Raw genomic sequence first — 14,911 nt, forward strand, 5'->3', positions numbered from 1 at the left:
ATAAAAGAAATTCCTCTCGCATTAAATAAGACAAAACATTTTCTGTGATGAAAAACTCATTTAGTGAGCAAAGGGACAGAACGGTTGGGATTTCTCCAAATCTGAAAAAAAAGAAAAACTGAGGGAGATGCCAAAAGTCACAGTGGCACTCAGTCTAACTAATGCTAATGTTATGCCCCCACTGAATGCACTTAGTTACCTTTTATAGAAGAACGATTATACAAACCATTATCACACAGTAGAAAACATTGCTAAATGTGTGGAAATGTCTCTGAGCCTATGCAAATGACATGCTGCATTTTGACAAACCGCTCACTTTCTCAGGCTGAAAAATCTCTTTTTAAATTTCATTTTTTTTGTCTCGCTCGGTATATTATGTTGCTGGCGGTGTCTTCAGAATCCCTTTGAAATGAGCTGGGGCTCTTTCACAAAGCATTTAATGCAGATATTTTTATGAAATAAATGACTTAACAGCAAACTGGGAGCGCCAGAGATTTATTATTTTCAGGTTGTCAACGGATACAGCCAAGAATGATGCCAGGAGGTCTCTGGCCACATTATTAAGTGGCTGAGGCATGTGGATTTACAGCAGGTTCGAGACGCGCCAGCCTTCGTCATACATCATCTTCTACATCCCACTAATTCACTTATTACACAGTGAGAGAGATTAATACGAGAGGCTCCACGGCTAACAGTCCGTTCAAAGGGCTGGTTGTTCTGGGCTCGTAGTTTATACTACATATGAGGATGTAGTTTCTGAGAAAACAACTGCATTTATTTTGAAATACTACACATTCATGGAAAATTGTCAGAATTATAAATATGCTGGACGTTGGAAAAGAAAGAAAGCATTCAGGAGCTGAGCTTAAGTTATTCTTTATTTGAATGATAACACATTTAAGCCCTTTTCCTACAAGAAAGTCAACTTAAAGTACTTAAAAATTAGCAGATTAACAATAAGATGAATGCTGACAACAGAAGAGTTTCAAATTAAAATATGTGCAAAAAAAGAGACTGCCATCAAAGAAAATTAATGTTATTTCAAGCATATCTCAGTGATACATGAATATGAATATATCATAACTTTGAAGGAACTTCATGCTGACAGGCAACAATAATCAGTAGTAATAGTTTTCATTGGTCTGAGAGTTTTCAGTCACTAAACCTGCAAGTTAGCTCAGACTAATTGTTGGAAATCTGTTTCTGATTGTGGTGAATTGGAAAAATGCGATGGGTCCCTCCCGTCTATCCACTCCAACATTTTTTCCCTCTTCTCAATGAGCGCTTGTCCATTCTTGAACTCTTGCCAGTGGAACAATCCGGTACGAGATGGAGGGAAATATTGATTTAGAGCCGCAATTGTAAGTCATGATGTGTCCTGGCGTGGCCGTTCGCTGCTCCAAACTCACAGAGCAGATGTTGTTTGAAGCTGCCGAGCCTTGGCCTTCTTACACAGTAACATACAAACAAACAAACAGATAGGCGGACTGTGTTTACTGCCTGCTGTCAGTACCCTCTTCCTCCCTGCGGTTCTCAGGCGGCACATTCCTCCATACTCGCAGCGTACAGAAGGAGGAGAAGCCAGCGGGCTGCTGGCATGTAACACTATCCCCCCACACCAAACATCATACCAGGGACGCTTTCTTACCAGTGCCAGCACCACCACTCTTCAGCCTTTTCCCTCGTCTTTTTCATTTTCTCGCAGCACTTCAGGGAATTCTAACTGAGGAAAATTGCAGCGGCCTGGTTATTGTTCTCATTAAAGCACCATTATTGTTTTTTTTTATGTGCATTACACCCAAGTGCATGATAAAAAATACTACTAAAGTACTTCTTTATGAGTCCATTCAAGAGAAATAATCATAGTAATTGGTACAAATACTAACAACGCTTGTCAGATAGAACTATTGTCCCCAAAAATAGAGTCAAACATTATTTGGGTTTATTGACTGCTGCTACCACCCAACATACAGTATACAGTGCTCCTTATGTAGCTTCAGAGTTTCTGTGATATTGACTGTGTTTACATGCAGACAGAGGTGCACTGTCAGGAGAGACAAACCAGAAAAATGTTTAGGGACCCCCCCAAAATATTGGGAAAAGCGGCCCCGATGGCCTCTCATATTGGCACATTTTGCATTGACAACTATAAACCCCCTTGAACTTCCAAAAAAAGTGATTCTATTGTTCACTATTGCTGCCTCAAAGTCAATGAGGTTTGGATTTTGGATTTTGTACATTGTTCGTTGGCGTCAGATTATTTATAACACAATAATAACTGACTTTAGAATCGCCGCTGCATGCAGACTCATATTCCACAATTTCTCCAAATATAACAATATCCCAAATTTGATACAGGTCATGTAAACATCATGCTCCAGTCAGATATTTTGATTGTGAGATAATGTCAATATTATTCAGGTTGTAGGAGCATTCTTTGGACATGTATACAGTGCATATTCATGGGGTTTTTACCTCCATTTGCAGCACATCTTCTTGCCTCACTGTTGACGGATGAGTTGGATATAATCAGGGTTTTGGATTTGCACTAGGGATTGGACAATAAGATTTTATTGCAGATCACAGTAAAAATGCTCAGAATTAGTCAGTTGTGGTGAATTTCGACTATTGGGATAATAGTGAATATCTTTACATGAGTGGCTTTTAAAACACTGTCTAGTTTGCTGATGAAAATATAGAATAGGATCGGGGCCACGGTAAAAGCATTCTGACCTTAATCTCAGAATTCTGACTTTTTTTCTCTGACTTTAATTCTGAGATTAAAGTCAGAGTTCGGAGTTTATAGTCAGAGTCGGAATTGTGAAAAAAAAAAAAAATCTGTGGCCCTCATCCTCTTCTGTTAGTACAGTCTAACAGTTTCCTGATCTTTTGACGAAATGTAAGGGAAAGTGATTTCAGTATATTTTAAGGCCAATTTAATGTTTATATTTGGGTGATTGTTGGGATAATATTGTGAATTTCAATTATTTTGGCCAGGATAATCGTGACTATAAATGTTCATAACGTCCCATCCCTAATATGCACTACACCCATGCTGAGCTTCTCAAGAAGGTGGTTGAATGAAAAAATGAAAAAGGGAGGTTGTTCATTAATCAGAGAATGCACTGCTGGATGTAACCCAGAATATTAGTGAAAGATTTCTTTTTCATTATTCATAGGAATGTTGCCTGCTTTGGAAAAAGGGCAGAAGCCAGAATACTTTGTATGTGCAAACATCAGTGTCAAACTGATCAAAGGGCAGAAAAACTGGAGCCTCTGATTATTACGGCTGAAAACAATTTCCAGTGGAAGTTTGTGTTGTAACATCGTTTCATTCTTATCTCAAAGAATTTGTCTAGTTGAACTGTTTACACAAAGAAATCAAGTACCGTCTGATTTCCTGTATTCGCACCCGTGATTAATTGGGTCATGGTTCATGTGGCAAATTCTCCTTCTCGCCCTCAGAGAGACGGCTCTGATGGGACTGACCGACCTATAACAGGGTCCTGTGAGACAGAGCTGGCCCAAACATCTCTCTCTTTCCACATCCAGCCACAATAACTTCCCATCAAACCGCTGTAGTGCAGTGGGAAGAGGCTGGCAAAGACGAGGGAATAAAGCACGACAGAAGTAGATTAGGATAGGATTATTGTCCTTTGTCAAAGAAAGGACTGTCCGCTTGATGTCGTTCTGTAAAAACCTTGAAAATGAAAGTTGCTGCACCCTTCAGTACGCCCTTCAGTAAAGACTGGTTCTGCAGGATTTGTGGTTTTGGGATGTTTTTTTTTCACAGAGACGTTGGTCAGGTCTATGGTCACACGTGTGTCTGTGTGAGCGACAGCAGTGTAAGCAGTCGGTTGTGTCATTCCCTCAGAAAAGCAACAATATGTCAGAACAAAACCCAGTGCTGAAATCAGCATCAGTTACGTTTCACATAAATTGGTCAGTAATACTATATTATTGTACTGAGAATATTAGCTAAGTATTCATGGTCAAGAAAGAAAGAAAGAAAGAAAGAAAGAAAAAAAGGTAAAAGAAACAAGTTAATGAAAGCAGAAATGAAGGACAGAATAAAGATGTGAGTGAAAATAAAATATAATTAGAGCCACCAGAGAAAAACACAGTAGTCTATAAAGTAACCAAAAGTCACACTTTAAAAGTAAAAATATCTTGTTAAAATATAAATAAGTAAAAGTGACTAATGCCAATAGTAGTTGAGTAAAAGTCTTAAGTATCTTTTGTATCAAAAGTAATTTTCTGGCAATAAATGTACCTAAATGTACAATTAAAGGAGCCTGGGGAGTAATGGAATACATCTAATGGGATTACATAATTAGGATACAAAAAAAAAGGTAAATGTATTCTGGTGAAGTAACCATAAAAGAGGATGTAATTAGATTACAGATACATTCATTAAAAAAGGGGACTAATAAGGGGATTACAATTTTAAAATAAAGACTGATATACTACTCATGCACATGCGCACACATGACAACAATTCACTATCACCAGAGTGTGAGACTCTTGAATTGTTGTTACAATTGAGGTAATCCAAAAGTAATGGAAAGTAATCATGTTACATTACTTTGATATTGTGATACTTGAATTATGTTACTGACTACTATTAAAGGCGATTAGTAACTGTATCAGAATACATTTTTAAAGTCACCCTCCCAACCCTGCAAGAAAAAGTTAATTATACTTACATGAACTACAAGTACCTAACAGTTGTACTTAAGTTCAGTAGTACATGTACTTAGTAACAATCACAAAAAAAAAAAAAAAAATCATATTTCTTTGAAAAGGAAGAAAGGTATGACTTTTCCCAAAAATGGAAATAACCATGTACAAGTACCTCAAACTTGGAATTGTGTACTGCAACTGAGTAAATGTACAGTGTTACATCCGATTAAGAAGTATTATTGCGTTCTTTATGTGATTATCTGGCTATTGAAGCTTTTTAATATTCTTCATGAGATAAGAAATGTCATCATAGATTTATCTTATTGTAATTATCTGCCTCAGATGTCCTCCATTTGGAGCTACAGGCTTTTGTTGTGTTTTTGTGCTGCACATTATTATATTAAGTATTGTCATGCATTTAACCAGTTCAAAGTGATAGAGCAGTAAAATGTAAGACATCCTGTGTTCGTGAGGATCTTTTTCTGGGAAACACTGACCAGACAGGCAAACTCTTCATGAGCTGGCTACAGGCTACACCACTCCTCACGTATATCTACAGTAAGACAACAGTATAATTGACATTTAACTAGATTTAAACGTTGCTTATTATTCCCCTAAAAGAATCAAACAACAGTGTCCTATCCGGAAACACATTTAGGCAGCCGAGAAGTGCCCTGAAACAAAACAGTCTGACATGACAGTTTATTTACTGGGGCAACTAAACAAGGCTAAACCATAAGAGCTGGTAATTAGAGAGGGAGGAAACAACATTTGGTCTCCTTGATGGCATTGAGGTTTTGTCACAAGGAGACACACAAAAATGCAAACAGAAAAAGCAGACAGAAACTCTACCACTCTCTCTCTCTGTCTCTCTCTCTCTCTCACACACACACACACACACACACACACGCACGCACGCACGCACACACACACACACACACACACACACACACACACACACACACACTGAAACTGGTTAGTGAAGAGTAAAGTTTTGGAGATTTAGTTGTAAATCATTAAAATTCACCCAATGACCCATTTACTTCAAGTTTTCGGAATGTGACTCCATAAACAATATAATTTCCTTATTGTTAATTTACAGAAGCTGTGTCTTTGTCTCCAAGTCACAAGAAAATAATCAGTAATTCTGGATCTTGAAATCTAAAAAATGAATTGTTTTAACTCATAAAAAAAACATTTGATACAAGCAGAATCACTCTACTGCTAATTTGACTGTAACAATAAACCCATTTCATGGTCTTGCAACAGTCACAGCCAAATACTGCCTGACATAATTAGCTAAAGTGAATGGAAGCAGTGTGTTTTCTGGGAAGGAGTTCTGTCCTAACACAAGAATACGTCCATCACAGAGTCGGCTCTCATCAATCTTTGAAGGACAGTGTCTTAACCCTCGGCTCACCCCTCTGCTGCTCCCGCTGCCAGTATTGTCTTGGATACTGTTCCTCCTCCATCTGCTGTAGGATTAGATTCACGCACTTGCATGGGCGCACGCACACACACACACACGCACTGTCACTCAGGTTTTAGAACAATGTCTGCCAAATAGGACCTTGGCACCACTGAGTGACGCAAATGTAGTTTTTGCATTTTTATTCATGAAATCAACTTTTGGAATATATTCACAGACAATGAGGAAAATAATGGGACGAGTGGCATTTCAACTATTTAGTTTAAAAAACAGGTAAAACAACATGAAAATAATGGATTTTCAAAACCTCACATATGGTATTTTTGTACTGAGTTGCCTTAGGTGCGGCCCACGGGCCAAAGATGGCTCACCATAAGGTTTGATGTGGCCCACAGATGTTTCTGGTAAAATAAATGAATAAAAATAAGAATTAATAAAAGATTCATTATGTACGAATTGGCCACCTTGAATTCATACAACCAGAAATAGGGGCAGCATATCACCAGAATAACTGCTAACTGATGCTAACTGTATTTTAATACAGCCATGACTGTAGCTAGCTTGTTAGCTCAGTTAGCTGTGCAGCTAGCCAGACTACCAGGGATGTTTTAGTTTTTACACCGCTAGCACAGGAGCTTTGGACCACTGGGAGAAAGGGCTAGCTGGTTAGCATGCTAACTTAAGTGCATATCTCTTCAACACGTATTAAACATAACATCAACACTGTTTTTTCTTAATATTTTGTGGATAATTGTTGTTAATTTTTGAATGTTTTGAACAATAATTCTATGAATAAAATCATAATATAAATCAATTTTTAATTACCATGTACCTACCATGAAATGTATGGACCTGAAGTGTTACCAAATTCTTATTAAATATTAGGAGGTCATTATTATGAATCATTTTTCATAATCTATGCATGACTTTCAATCAATTAAAGGGTACCTCCACTGATTTTACACCTTAAAGTGTGTTTACAGGTCTTGGGTAATACTGCTGCATATGTGAAAAAAATAGAATAAACCCTTTTGTGGCTTTATAATATAACAATAATAATAATAATAATAATAATAATAATAATAATAATCTATTTTAATCTTCTATAATAATTACAATACAATAAATTGCCTCCAGTGATGTCACTCAGTGCTGCATTGTTACTCAAGTTGCATTGTGGGTAATGTAGGCACCAAGTATCAAAAAACAGAGAAATCGTCTTTTGTATTCCATTCACTCTTCTTCCTTTTCAAAACGTGACACCTGCATTACCCACAATGCAACGTAGCCACTGAGTGACATAGCTCGAGGCAATTTATTAGATTAAAAGCAGCTTCCTCTGGAGCCACAGAAGGCTTCATATTACTTTTTTCACATATGCAGACGTACTCTCCAAGACCTGTAAACACACCTTTTATGTGTAAAATTGGTGATGCAACCCTTAAAGGGAACCCGGGATCCTGGTACCATTTAGCATGTAACAACACAATATAATAGGTGTTTGCTTTTGCCTTTGGTCCCATTGGTTTTTGCCCTCCAACAGAAAAAGTTTGGGTTCCCCTGGTTTGGACAGTAATTGATTATTTTTTATCAGATAGCATTTACTCTGACAAATGAACAAATAAACAAGAAGTTATACATGTCAATTGAAGGTCATTAAGGTGATATCAGTCACTTTTATAATGTGTATGTCTTTGCCTGTATGCTTTCTAATGGCTTAGAAACGGCTCTCGGAGCTGCACTCTTCATTGGAAAGTCAGTCAGGTCTGTTGCTGCGCTGTTGCAGAGACATTTAACTAAAATATTCAGGAGAAAAGCACCTTAATTATACAGATGATGGAGTACAGGCCCTGAAGTAGTGTGTGTTGGTGTGTGTGTGTGTGTGTGCGTATGTGACTGTGTCAGTATCACACTGCTTCCATAATGACATCTAATTGGCCTATGGCTCTGCAGATCTCTCCCTCTCATTGGGTGCATCTGTGTTGTCTAGACTGTTGCTGCACTTTTCTTTTCCTGAAGAGACACATTTATGTATGCAGATACAGACACGCCATATGCACAGATCTCGGCACAGCATATATGCAACACACACACACACATGCATACTCATAAACATTCACTCGTTATTCACATCTTCATAGAGTGTTGTGTGTGTTTTGTGACAGACTGTTTACTTCTGGTGCTGCGAGAGAGGAAGACGAGACAAAATGGAAGACACTGTAGAAACGGGAAGCACACACATACACACACACACACACACACACACACACACTTGTTGCATGCTTCCTGCCCAAGCTACTAAACGAGGTGTTCCTTTTTCATTAATCATGGCGGCTGTTCAGGTTACCTGAGCTACACGCAGTCGTGCAGTTGGGCAAAAAAAGGGCAGCCAGACCACCGAGTGACACTGAACAGCACTGCACTGTACTAATTATATTGCATTAATATGTTTATTTCAACACCTACTCATTAAATCACACTCTCTCGGCCTGGACGGAGCATTTTTCCATGACTGATCTATTGGTCGAGGAAAACTTTGACACAAAAGCATGTACGTTAGATACAGAACAACATGAGGATTGATGTGCTGCGGTGATGGATGACGTAAAACAAGTGCTGCTTTGAGACTTTTACAGTAAGCTAAAGTTGTAGTACAAACGTCTAAATAGTAATGTCTTTGTCTGCCATTGTAAACCACCCTTATGTGGATTTCTGCGTTCCTGTCATCCGCTCCCAGTCTCTTGCCTGTGGAGCTATGAGCAGTTGGCAAGCATGGTGAAAACCAAGGCCATGGGTGTGGTGCACATCTACAAATTTAATCCCAACTGCGTTAGTAAGATCGTGTGTTGAAACATCAGAGTGTCTTAGCTGGAAGCCTCCGCTGGAATGTTTTGTTTGTGGCAACGCTCTTAACGATGTATAATATGCAGATTACAGGCCCGCTGGAAACATAACTAAACGCATCTTACAATATAGCTATTCATTAGTCAAACATCGTGACACAAAACCTTTCAACCACAAGGCATTTTTACTACTGTGAACCGCACATTGACTTCCAAAAATGCTCCGAGAAGTGTGTGATGTGATGCAAAGACGAGAAACCCGTTAGAAGCAGATAAACTTCTCTCATAATATGTAACGCTAGATTTATTGTCATGTGTTACTTCACGCCTCCGGATAGCCAAAAAAGTATTAAACACAAACTTTTTACATCTTGGGTGCTGTTTCGAGTGCAGCAATAAACATGAATTTACAAGGAGCTCACGGAGTATTTAAATATTTTTATGGAAACTGTTATAAGGTGCCGTTGACTGTTCGCGGACAAAGAAACCAAACTCCGTCAAAGAACTTCAGTAAAACCTTAGAGGAAAGTGATGCTGAGCTGCTGCCGCTGTGAGAAAGTGAACAATTATGTGTGCTTCTTGGACTGGGAATGATTATATTTGCTCAGTTGAACATAATCACATCAACTCATAATAAGAGGTTGTCACATTAGTGATTATACATTGCTGACGACGCTCAAATCGGCCGCTCGTCACATAAACTTGCACACTTGGACAAAAACCACCATGTATGAAAAATAAGACATTGTGTCAACTTATTATTACCCACAGGGAGTCTGCTGGGTGTTTTCACTTGTTTTCCAGCCACACTTTCTCATGTAAACTGTTACAACAACACCTCATAGATGTCCGGTGCAACCTGAATGTGCATACGGTTGGCACAAAGTTTTCATTAGTTGAGGAAAAAAACACCCATCATACTCCATTCGAAAACATCAGGGAGACAGTTGCAACACGGACCTTATTTCTTGTAACATGGACGTTGCTAGTGGTCATGGTTTGGTTTCTGTGATTCGTTGATTTCTTGTTTTATTTTGTAGTGATATCCTCTTGTGTCTTGTCACATTCTACTTCCTGCCCACCTGCGTTCCCAGTGATCTGTTTCCCTCCAGTGTTCCTGTGCTCCTCCTCAGCCTGATTCCCCTGCCCACACCTGTCTGACATCAGCCTCGTTAGCACTGCCCTGCCCCCAGTGTCTCTCCACCTAGTTTGTATCCAAGCCTGTGTTGTTCCTTCACTCTTTGTTGGTTTGTCTGTTTTCGTCCACGTGTCTCCTGTGTTCCTGTGCCTGTTCCCCGGTCTTAGTGTGTTCCCTGTGTTCCTGATTTGTTCCTTATGATTTTCTGGTTTGTTTTTATTTGTCTTTAGCTTTTTCCTTGGACTTTCCTTTGCCTGTTTTTTTGTTACTTTTTGGAGTTCACATTGTACGTGAGTAAATTAAAGCTTGCTATTTGTTTTCAACCTGCCTCTGTGTGTCTGCATTTGGGTCCTATTTTGGTATTCAGGTATGTTTTTTTTTTTCTTTCACTTGTTTCATCATGTGACTAGTATTTAAAGATGGATCTCTGTTTATCAACTGTCTGAAGAAGAGCATTGCTCGAAACGTCACTTGTGGATGTGCCAATATCTTGCACTTAAGAGAGCTACAGTGTGCAGACTTTACAAACTATTACATGAAGATGCACTGTGTTCTGCATCCCTGTTAATGAACTAATGAAAGCAACACAACAAGTCAAAACAAACCAATGAGTCTCTCATTGCTCATCATAACCAACCCTGTTCCCGTAAAAACCACACGGCAGTTCATCATGGATCAGGTATGTTGGCATCCATTATCCTATTATTTGTCAGTGCCGGCTGAGTATGTATATCCTCCGGCACACATGGTTACCATCAGGCCGACTCTGACCACAAAACCACAGTGTTAGTCTAATCTCTAAATACCGTGTGTAATGGGCCCCATGTCATTATGTTTCTTCGCTTTATGACACACAGTCCTCAAAAACGGCACAGCGCTGAGTGTGTGTTTGCACCACATCCAAGCGAAACACTGTAATACTGAATGGCAAAACCCTCATCGGCTGTCACAGCCGTGTCTTTCATGTAAAGAGCGTCTGATGCTCTTCCTGTCTTGTTTCAGACGCTTTAAATGCATTCTGGAGAGGGCTTAACACGCTTCTACAAACACGCAGGCACGCAGCCTGAGCGCTGTGAGCCTTGGCTCTTTCGTGTCGGACTTTGATCTGCGTGGGTTGACGGGGAAGGTGGCGGTCCAAAAGTAGAGACATTTGGGTTAACTTGCATTATCATTCAACTGTCTTTAACTGTCACTATCTCTCTCTTCATAAGTCTCTTCAACTCTCTTTCTGTGCTACCAAGACTCGTCCCGTGAACGGAGAGATTACCTCCATTTGTCTTCATTAGCATATTAGCTAACAGGCCCTTCGCTGGAGCCCGTGGGAAACTGCTGTAATTGCTAAGATAGCTGTAGACTAAACCACTGAAGGAATCTGTTGAGCCGTGCGCGCGTGTGTTTCAGTAATGGAGGGATTTCAGAGATTGAACTTCACCTTGACTCTTCGCTCCTCTCTTCTGCTTTATATCTCTGTGTGTGCACACTGACAGCAGCGAGGAGACAACAGCCCAGAAAATTACTCAGAGCAGCCAGCTGTTTCTGAATCTCATCACAGGAATTTATCAACAAGCATAATTCTGGCACCAGCCTCCTACGGCGCTACGAAACATCTCCATGAAAAGAATCACCACACAACTTTCCCCATCCGCGCTTGTGAGTGCTAGCTGCTTATGAGGGGTATTTTTGAGTTTTCAATTCATTCGAAATGAATGCCGAAATGAGTTATCCTTGCATATCTGATTTAGTGATGAGGAGAGGTTTGTTTGATCCGTGCTAATATATGGATGATTGCAATACACAGTGATTCAAATTATGAAGCGTGCACTCATCCTCAAAAACACCCTATACATTCCAACTGGCAGCTGAAATGCTTAATTGCAAGGCACAAACAAACACAAAAATTACAGCAACTGTGCCCAATTAGGGGATATTTTTGCATTGCTTTCTGTGGTTCTATGGTTGATTAGCTGCCTGTTCAGGTAAGCAGTTACCAGTGAGTACATCTGAAGTTCAGAGAGTTCAGGTCAGAAGTGCGGTTCCAAATTTGGCTGTGGATTTAATGGAATATATGGTAGTTGTATCAATACAAACATGTAGGCTTGATTATTATATGAATTCAATAAGTTAACTGCAAGCTGAAGGTTAACCCTCTGTGTGTGTGCATCAGTGAACAGCTTAATACAGTGCTGTCTTCTTGCATTTAATGGCATTCTGTCTCCTGTCCAACAGTCTTGTTATTGTATAAAGAACTGGGATGAGAAACCTTCAATAAGAAATGACTAAGAACCCTGCTTGCATGCAGTCATGGGTGTCGCAGCCATTATATGAGGGTGGGACAAGTTAGCTAGATGTTGAAGTGCCATGCCAGGAAGCTGAGTTCAAGGTGGGTCAGACACTGTCATCACAGAAAGCCTTGAAAAAAGAGTGTAAACTAGGCGGGAAGAAGGGAAACATGGCAGGACAGAGGAAAGGAAGATGGCAGATGAGACTTAAACAGTGGGAGTGAAAGAGAAGGATGAAATGAAGGAAGGGAAGTGAACTGAAGAAAAAAGGATGGAGGGTTTAAAGGCAGGGAGGAGCTCTAGCAGTAAGATTTTACTTTTTATTATACTCACTTGTAATAGTGTGAGGTTTTGGAATTTATGGAATAGAAAACAACGAAAGTCATTGTTGGTGATTAATTGTTTAACATTAATTAAGATTTCATTTTATTTGGTGGGTTTATGTGTTAAATTTTGAGTTATTTTACTCTTTGAAATGTTAATAAATATGTATTTTAGCCAAAAAAGTACAGTATATCATGAGCCTGTGCAAAAAGCTATTATAAATAAGTCATTGAATATATTTACATACTTTTCAATTTCTTCAAATATGTGATCTGGTGCACTTACTCCTCATGAAATTGCAAAATGTAGGCCTACCGATTTTTTCCGGTTTTTCTCACCCTATACCGATAAAGTATCAAACCACCCATTAAAAGGCACCAGAATACTTGAAACGATATCTACGCTAAAAAAAAAATGTTACAAGTGGAGAACTCCCAAACAAACTCGCAACCACATTTTAAACGCTTCCTACGCCCATGTATGTAGTATACATTGTGTGCATAGGTCAACATACAGTATGAATCCCACTGTCAGCCCCAGCATTGAATCCTTATTGACTAAAAGGGCAATGGAAAAAAAGGGCAAGCCCAACCACAAACGCCGTATAATTATTATGCATATGTGAGCACACAATACACCAATTTGTCCCGGGGGTGCCTGCCCCGCGTGTACAGTCCGGCCAACGTACACACGCGAGCTTGTTAGACGGACTAAAGCGCTGTGACACAGGCCCAGTGGCACAGTTTCACTGACATACACGCTTAGCATCACCCCCATCCCTTACCTTCAAATGAGCACTTTTCCCTGTGCTCAGCTGATACATTAGACAATAATACTCCGTGCGGTAGTTAAACCTCATGCCGCCCAGTCAAGTGAAATGCTTCACGAGACACAGTATGATTCATAACGTGGGCATCGCCAAATTTATTTTAAGTGCTGCTGTCACCGATTGAGGCTGGCCTTGAGCCAAATATGTTCATCCTCTTTTTCACAATCTGTACAACAATGCACACGACTATTGCTGCCTTTCTCAAGTGATTATCTCAGGTCAGTGGAGTGTCTAACCACGGATGGCATTCACACACAAAAACACTTACAGTTTTGCTCATTTCAGCAGCAGAAAATGATGCTGTGTTACAAAGTTTCCACAGTGAAAAGTAGTTTTCCAGCTCGAGATCCGAGAGTCCTTTCATCCATTTTCTCTCTCCGACACAGACGCAGGCAAATAATGCATCACACAGCTTCTTTCATGGTGTTGTCATTTCTGAGACATGCTTACGAAGGCTTGTTTGCAACTGATGTTTTTATGTTTAACACCTTCATCTTGAGAAACCATCTTGAGAAAAAAAAACGTCTTCAGACACCAATGCAGAAAACCAAAGCTGGTCTAGCTAAGTATTTATAGTCAGATGCTTTTCAGGAGGAAATAACACTTGTTTTTTTTTTTTTTTTTATTAATTAAGGAAAGTTAAGTTTTGTTTAAGAAAATATAAATATCATAATATATAAAACTGCACATGACAATTAGCTATTGTGTGCAGCTAGCAGAGCATAGAAGTGTGTGGTTGGATTTCCCCAAAATTTGGCAGCGTTTTTGTTTTTCTTACATTACAGTATATGTAACAATACAACCCAAGAACTGAAATCAACTTGAGATAATAAGCTGAACCATTTCAAGTGCTACATTTAGAGACAATGAAGTCTGACCAGATGAGTTTTCAGTCTGCTCCTTCCACCTTTGTGGAGCCAGGAGAGCAAACAGTCTGGATTTTGTTGAACAACCAGTGGAGCAGCAAGTGGTTTGGAAGTAGCAGAGTGTATTGGATGGTTTATGTTTGTTTTATCTGAATACATCAGCATGGTCAGGGGCCCTATGCTTCAAAGTTTGATGCTGTAGTTACCATCATTTCTGGAAGTGCCCCTCTAGTGCCGTAGTATAAAGAGCGAGAAAAGTTTATGTCAGGAGGTGGTCGGGGTGGGTGGATGGATCATACATAGGACTCTCCCCCAGGAGAGTGGGATTCCCGTGTGTTACCTGTTAAGGTTGATTTCTTTTTATTAACGTTACATTACCAAAGTAAGGTACCTTACCTAAACAACGTGCTGTAAGTGATGTGATGGAACTTACGTAAGTAGAGTAGTTATTTTAAGCCAAAACAATATATTTTCCTAAACCTAACCAAGTAGCTTTTGTGCCTAAACCTAACCAAACCAC

The sequence above is a fragment of the Pagrus major genome, chromosome 9, assembly GCF_040436345.1.
Source record: "Pagrus major chromosome 9, Pma_NU_1.0".
Lineage (NCBI taxonomy): Eukaryota > Metazoa > Chordata > Actinopteri > Spariformes > Sparidae > Pagrus > Pagrus major.